This window comes from Mus pahari, chromosome 13 (assembly GCF_900095145.1).
Source record: "Mus pahari chromosome 13, PAHARI_EIJ_v1.1, whole genome shotgun sequence".
NCBI classification, from domain to species: domain Eukaryota; kingdom Metazoa; phylum Chordata; class Mammalia; order Rodentia; family Muridae; genus Mus; species Mus pahari.
Genome location: NC_034602.1, coordinates 94,609,550 through 94,617,618, shown reverse-complemented (window position 1 = coordinate 94,617,618; position 8,069 = coordinate 94,609,550).

Here is an 8,069-nt window from a genome sequence, read left to right as displayed (position 1 = left end):
TAATCATCAGGGAGTGCCACTACTTGAGAAGGAATAGAGATATGGCCTTGTTAAAGTACGTGTGGCCTTGTGAGAGGAAGTGTGTCACTGCGGGTGGGATTTGGGAGTCCAAAAGGTCAAGCCTGGCCTAGAGTCTGGCCACTCCTACTGCCTGCACATCTGGATGGGGAACTCTCAGCTAGTTCTCCAGCACCATGTCTGCCTGCACATCAGCATGCTCCACACCATGATGATAATGGACTGAACCTCTGAAACTGTAAGCAAACCCGGACTCAGTGTTTGCTTTGGTAAGAGTTTTTGTGATCATGGTGTCTCTTCACAGCAATAGAACACTGATGCCTAGGTATGCAATGTTTACCTCTATGATTACATCACTAAAGAAGGAAAAGAAGAAGGCAGGCTTTATATGGACTGCATCACCAATGCCTTTTGAAGACTGACACATCTCTTTCTTGCTGATTCGCTTTTGGTCTGATAAATATAGTGTGTTTCTCTCCAAGTCAACAGCTAAGTAGGTTGTGTTGCTGCCCATTATTATTAAAGTGGGTTTCTAAGCTTAGGGTCCCTCATTTTAACCCAGTGTGTATGCAGCATCCACACCACACCACTTGGGAAATCCGCATAAACATGAAGCATGAAGCGTGAAGAATGCACCCCTTGCTGAAAAAGGAATCCTTCCTTCCAGAACAAGGAGCCTGTAACCAATACCATGAAGCGTGCTGGGCTGACTCCTTAGTTAGGTAACAGTTGCTGTCTTTCACACCTGGTGACAGACAGATTGAACCAGACCAGCGCCTCAGAAACCTTGTAGCAAGCAAAGAACCCTAAGACAAAGGGCCTCCACCTGCACCAAATACCCAGAAAAGGCAGCTTTGCGGGAGTGGGAGGCAAGGCAGCCCGTGCTTCCCTCAGGGGTGGAGCAGAGCAGGGGCTGATTCCAGAGGGGGCACAACCGCATTGCTAGGGTGACAGCTGTGTTCTCCATCTACTTTGCATTTGCAGTGAGGTTCAGATGAGTATATGGAGTTTATCACTACACTGTACACTTGGAATGACGAATTTTCATTGTCTGTAAAGTAGACGTCTGTAACAATGCTCTAAAGAATACAGTGGGGAAGGAAAGTGTGTTGGCTGGTCTTATGTCAGCTTGACCCAAGCTAGAGCCATCTGAGAGGAGGGAGCCTCCATTAAGAAAATGCCTCCCTAAGACTGGGTGGTGGGTCAGCGTAGTTGTGAAGCACGCCTTTAATCCCAGTGCTTGGGAGGCAAGCAAATCTCTGTGAGTTCCAGGCCAGCCTGATGTATGGAGTAAGGTCCAGAGCAGCCAAGGATACCCAGAGAAATCTGTCTCAGCTCTCCCCACCCCCATGTCCCACCCATCAACAAAAAGAAGGAAGAGAAGAATAACTAGATTGCTCTGTGGGGACGCCTGTAAAGCATCTTCTCCATTAGTGATCCATGGGCAAGGGCCATTGTGGGTGGGGCCATCCCTGGGCTGTAGATGTGGGTTCTCTAAGAAGGCAGGCTGAGCAAGCCATGATGATCAAGCCAGGAAAGAACACCCCTCCACTGTGTCTGCATCGGCTCCTGACTCCAGGTTCCTGCCCTGCTAGAGTTCCTGTCCTTGCTTCCTTCAGTGACTGACAGTGATGTGGAAGTGTGAGACAAGCAATCCTTTCCTCCCCGAGTGGTTTTGAGCATGGTGCTTCCTCACAGCAATGGCAACCCTGGCAGAGACAGGCAGGGATGTCAGTGGGCAAAGGTGCAGAGCTGGCCACTCCTACTTTGCGGTGGGCACATAAAATGGGGGCAATCACTTTGGAAAACCTCATCTGGCAATTTCATGAAACGTTAACACACCCTGAACCTGTGAGCTGGCCATTCTGCTTCCTGCGTGTTACCCACAAGAAGGGATCTGAGAACACCTGTCCATGGTGTAAGGAGGTGGAATGTTCCATACAGTTTTATTCGCCACAACACATCGCCCAAGTGTTCAGCAGGTCAGGGCATAAATAACTAAATGGTAGTAGCAACCAATACAATGGGATGCATTGTGTGTTGGGAGAACACATAGGTAGCAACTGGAAGAAAGTCGTTGACATTATGTTGCAAAAGGAAGGCAGATCTGAGGGGAGGGGATGGCTCAATAGGATAAAGAGCTCCCTATGCAAGAGTGAGCACCTGAGCTCCAATTCCCAGGATGGACATGAAGCCGCTGTGCTGAGACAGGAGACAGAGACAGGACTCCTGGAAGCTTGCCCATCAGCCAGCCTGCTGCACAGAGCAGCAGACCGGACATTCTGTCTCAGATAAAGCAGACGATGAGGCCTGTCACCCAAGGCCTTCCCCTGACCTCTGCACAGCACTGTGGCTCCTACAGAGCCTTCTTCCCTCTAGTGTGACCCCCCCCCCAACAATGCTCTTTCTGTCAAGTATGACAAAATACCTCCCTCCCAGAATTCAAGGGTAAAGGCCAGACCTTCCCTTTGGCTTTGGGTCAATCCAAATCCTTTACTCTATAAGCAGCCAACCTCAGATTTGAGAGTCATGGAAGTTTTATATTCAGGGTTGAGAACAGTGTAAGCCTACAAACAAACAACTGACCATAGCAGTTTTCATATCCCCTGGATCTGGACTTACAGGTGGTTGTGAGGCCCCTGGCATGGGTGCAGGGTTTGAACCAGGTCCTCTGTATGCAAGGTGCACACTCCTAACCTCTGAGCCAGCTCTGCAGCCCAGCCTGGCCAGGATCTAGTGGCTTTGTTGCTGTGTTAACTTGATGGGTTCCTCTGCTGTGTTTTCTGGTTGCATTGTTATGCATACACCATGCTTCCTAAAAATTAGCACTTTCCCCCCTTTCTCCTTTTCCCTCTTCCAATTTAGAAAGTTTTGAAGGGTTGTAAGAGCTGAAGGTTCATAGAGAAAGACAAACAGACAAACAAACAAACAGACAAACAAACCAGAGCAACCCAAGTCAGGTTGGGACATTTATGTTTTTCACAATCCATGCTCTGGTCTAAATTAGTGCAGCGAACTAAGAACTGAGACTCTGCTTCGTAAATGTTTGAGTTTCCTTGATTTTTTTTTTTTTTTTTTGTGAGATAGTTCTTTAGCAGAAAAAATTCCTAAATTAATTCTCACTTCAGCAATAATAGGAAAGAAAAATCAAATCCTTGAACTAGTTACTTAGATGAATAGAAATGCCTCCATTTGAAATCCAGGATATGTAAGATTTAGTCATTAGAGGGTGAGGGTGATGTGGAAATCCTCTCCGTAATAGCTGAATTTGAGAAAATCTTCCAAGAAAATTAAACACTTGATCAAAAGGAGGAAGGGTCATCGGTGAGAGCTGAGGTCACACAGAGAAATGTGTAAGAAGAGGCTCCATGCTAGGAAGCAAGTAGCTCACAACGCTCTCCCCAGGGCCTGCCCTTCTTCCAGCCCTCTCTGTGGCAAAAGGCAATAGAGTTTCGTTTTCCTTCTGTTAAGACAGACAAGATGCTTCCCCTTAAAAAAAAAAAGAAAAGAAATCTTTAAAAATTTAAATTTGAAAAAAAATTATATATAACCAAAATTTCAGATTTCAGAATTATCTCTCAAGTATGAACCAGGAGACAGGAAACTGTGAACCTGGCTAAAGGCAGCTCTCACGTATGCTTTGGCTAAATTTTAAACTGTAAACTGAAAGGCAGACAGGATCAAAAGTTAAGATAGTAGTGAGTTACCACACATCTGTCATTTGAGCACAGAAGAACAGAGAATTTTGGCTGCAGGGATGACGGTTTAACAGTCATCTCTAGCTTACTCTCGAAACATTTAAAACAAACAAAAACAACAATAAGACAAAACAATCCCTGTGGGTGAGATTGTAAAAGCACCTGTCACACAAAACTGGGCCTGAGTCCCATCCTGGGTCTCATGCAAAAAGCCCAGAGGGGAAGGGGCACAGCAGGCAGTTCATCTTAGTTTGATGATCAAAATGCCTCTGGGGCTGGAGGATCCCCAGCAGCCTCCGGGCCAGTCCCGGAGCTTAGAGGAAAGAACAAGTTAGTCCATCATGGGTTGAGAACCAATCTCTTAAGCCAAACATTATGGCCCAAGAGACAGAAACACAGGAGGAGGTGGCCACGCCTTTCTGCCCACATGGCTAGAGTATAGAAGAGATGTGTAGCTTCCCAGAGAAGGGGGTGACATGCATGGTTCCCTCCCAGGGAAATTACCAAGGCAACACTGTTATCATAGTCAACTGCAGGGTGGCCTCTAAGCTTGATACTAGGTTCCAAAGTCAGAGGGAGGGTGGGACATCAGAAACATCTTAGAAAAGTGTCTGTGGCTCTTAGTCACACAGAGGGCTTGAAAAAACCTTTATGGAAGGAAGAGTCCGTCTCCAAGCTGATGCTTGAGTTGGACAGGTTTGCTTAGCCAGGAATGGAGAGTCATGTCTGTAAGTAACTCTCTTTAACCACAAGCTGTACTCTCCCACAACCCCCATTAGCTGTCTATTATCCTAAGGCCTATCAATAAAATAACTGTAGCCAGCCAGCTATGTAAAACTATATGTTCAGCTTAAGGTCTGGACATAGGGGATTGCTCAGTTCTGACACTACCAACCTGGGAACAAGTGTCTGATTCCTCATGCTGAGGGCTTCACACCACAAGACTGCCTCTGCCTTTGGAGTCCACATGCAAGTGCCGGTTGTGACCGGTCCTTCTGATGAACAGCTGTAAAGTGGGGTCCCGCTGACCCCTTTTATGTTTGATTTACTTGCTGCCGTAGCCCACAGAACTTAGAGAAACACTTCAGTTCTTAGCTTATTATTATGAGGATACAACAAAGGAGAGTGTGGTCCACAGGCAGGAGTACGGGGCATGAAGTGCTACACTTTCTGGGAACTTCATGCATCCAGCTACCCAGAAGGTCCCATAACCCAGTCCCTTTGACTGTTTTGAACATCACAGTTCCCGTGGCAACTAAGTCTTTCTTGAGACTTGCTAAGGACCCCAGCCTCAAGTTTTTCCTATTTCCTTGTTCCAAAATATTTCAATTTTATTTATAAATATTTTTTGCTCATTACACAGCAAGCTCATGCGAACGTGGATAACACTTGCTACATCTGAGGAGGCTTTGGACCACAGAAACCCCGACGTGGCACAATACAGCACGGGGCCCCTGGCAATGCCTGGGTTGGAGAGTAAAGCCAACATGAGATCGATTAATTGGATGTAATTCAATCTCTCAGATAACTGCTTTAACATTACACTTACTGAACAGTTAATTCGGATAAAATGAAAGTCTTTCCTTCTTCTCCTTTCTCTTTCCTGATAAGTGTGAATTAGAATCCCAGGCTGATTTTACAGAGGAGATTAAGTTATTCATTTCATTTTAATGGCCTTCTAGGACCCCCTGCTCAACCGTTGGTGAAATTTACTATTGCCCAGTAAGGTGACACCCAGGTTTAATGAGTTTCCTGGGAAAATTATTATGAGGTGGCATAGACCCAAACGGCAGATCCCATTTAAAAAACACGTATCATATGATATTTATTTTCTTGGGTCATGTCTCCTCACTAATTTATCTTACCTCTGGGATATACATTTCTCTAAAACAAATAGAACATCCATGATCACTACAGATGTTAAAATATCTCCACCCTAGAGGAAGATCCATCATGGGCCTCCAAATTAGACAGAAGGTAGTGTGGCATAAAGTCACAGAGTCAGTTACTTTACTTGGTTAGAGGTCAAGTGGGGTATGTGCCAGAAATCAGGCAAAGCACATCAGTGACTTTTCAATAAAAATCCAGCACTCAGCCTACTTCTTGTCTTTTTGGAGGGGTGGGGTGTGTGTTCATCACCTTCCTGCGTATCTAAGGAGAATTTTGAATTTTGGATTCTCTATCTGCTTTTTAAAATTATTATTATTATTATTACTGTTATTATTATTACAGACATGTGCCAGTATGCAAGATCTACTCAGACCTGGAACTCTATGCATAGCTCCTTCTGCCGCCCCCGATCAGGCCGTTTAGCAATCTAGTCCCTCACCCCATTCCACCTCGCTCCTGTTGCAATCACACTCAATCACACGCACACTCGATTCAAATATATCTCTGTCAATGTGAGCTAGAGGGAGAACATTCAAGGAAGACAGAGACCTAAGAGGTATGACAGAGCACGGGGCTCTCACAGGAAGAAGTCCGGGGCTGCTGAGGCAGAGTGATAGAGAGCAGCATCGGGAGAGGCTGCAGGGGCTTGCCTCATTATAAGGACAGTGGGAAGATTCTGGAGAGTGTTAAGGAGCTCATATGATTACATCTACATTAGTGGACTGTTCTCTGACTGCTACATGGAGAAAAGGAGGCTAGAGGCTGAGGTAGACAGAAGGAAGCCTCTCAGGTTTTCGATTTGAGCCACTAAGCGAGATTCTGGACTGCAGGTAAGCAGGCATCTGTGGCGTTTTGCTGATTTTTTATTTATTTATTTATTTTATTTATTTTAGATTATGTGAGCAGAGGATGAACTATTTCAGATGCAGAGAATGTGAGACGGCTAGAGCACATTATGTTAATTAGGTCAGGGTACCAAAGCAGAGGTCACAGACTGACTGGCTTAAGTGACAAATAGCAGCGAAGGATTTCTTACAGCTCTGAGGGCTAGGAAGCTCCACAGTCAGGGTGCTGGTGGGGGAGGCCTCATTCTGAAGCTTTTTTTCTTTGATAGTCTGTACTTTAAATCTGTACTATGACACTGCACATAGGGTAAAACCCATTGTGAAAGAACTAGACTATTTTCAGTCCAGTAACAGAAAACTCAAGGACTCAAACCTGGTTAACTACATCAATCCTGATTCCTTGACACTTGAGAGTTGTCCTACCAAACACTGCTCTCAGTCACAAGGGTATGATACTTTCAGTCTCTTCTAGCCTCCTTTCCCACGGGACTCTGGCTTCAGCTGCCACAGATAGGGCTAAGTCCCCCCACCCCCAACCCCCTCCACGTTCACTCTGTAAAGCCAGGCATACACTATGGTGCCGAGCTTCCTCCTCTATGGTGCCTGGAGGAACCCAGAGCCCTGAGAAGGTCCTAGTGTAATAAAACACTTCAGCAGACCTTCTGCGTGCTCCGTGACCTGGTCACATCTGTCCTTCTTCCCTCTTCATGCAGACACAGCCCTCTGAGATGACTGACCTTTTGACATTGTGATAAGTGAGTTGTTTTTTTTTCCCCTAGAACTGGCCCTTGTAACATCTTTGAGTTTCTGTATGTTTTCGATGGGTTCTTAATCCATGTTAATTTTCTGCTTTTCTCTCTAAGAGAAGAGAAAGAGTGTAGGAAACCAGATACCCTTGATAAAGTCTGACACCAATTTTGTCTATGGACCTTATAGTGACTCATGTTTGTGGCACCTGGATGACCAGCCCTAGGAAGAGACAAAAGTGTCTAGCATGTGTTTGCATGAGTCAAAACCAGAAGCAGGGAAGCAAATTAATTCTTATTCACATTAATTCTAAGATTCAGACATTCTGTTAGACACATCTCATATGTGATACTTGATCTAATTTTTAAAATTAGACTAAGGTAATTTTTTTCTTTTTCTTTTTTTCCAATTTTTTAATTAGGTATTTGCTTCATTTACATTTCAAATGCTATCCCCAAAGTCCCCTATACCCTTCCCCCCCCACCCCGTGCTATGCTACCCTACCCACCCATTCCCAGTTCTTGGCCCTGGTGTTCCCCTGTACTGGGCCATATAAAGTTTGCAAGACCAAGGGGCCTCTCTTCCCAATGATGGCTGACTAGGCCATCTTCTGCTACAAATGCAGTTAGAGACACGAGCTCTGGGGGTACTGGTTAGTTCATATTGTTGTTCCACATATAGGGTTGCAGACCCCTTCAGCATCTTGGGTACTTTCTTTAGCTCCTCTTTTGGGGGCCCTGTAATATATATATTATATATATATTAATATATATTATATATATATTAATATATATTATATATTATATATAATATAATATATATAATAATATATTATAATATAATATAATATATTATATTATATATTATGTAT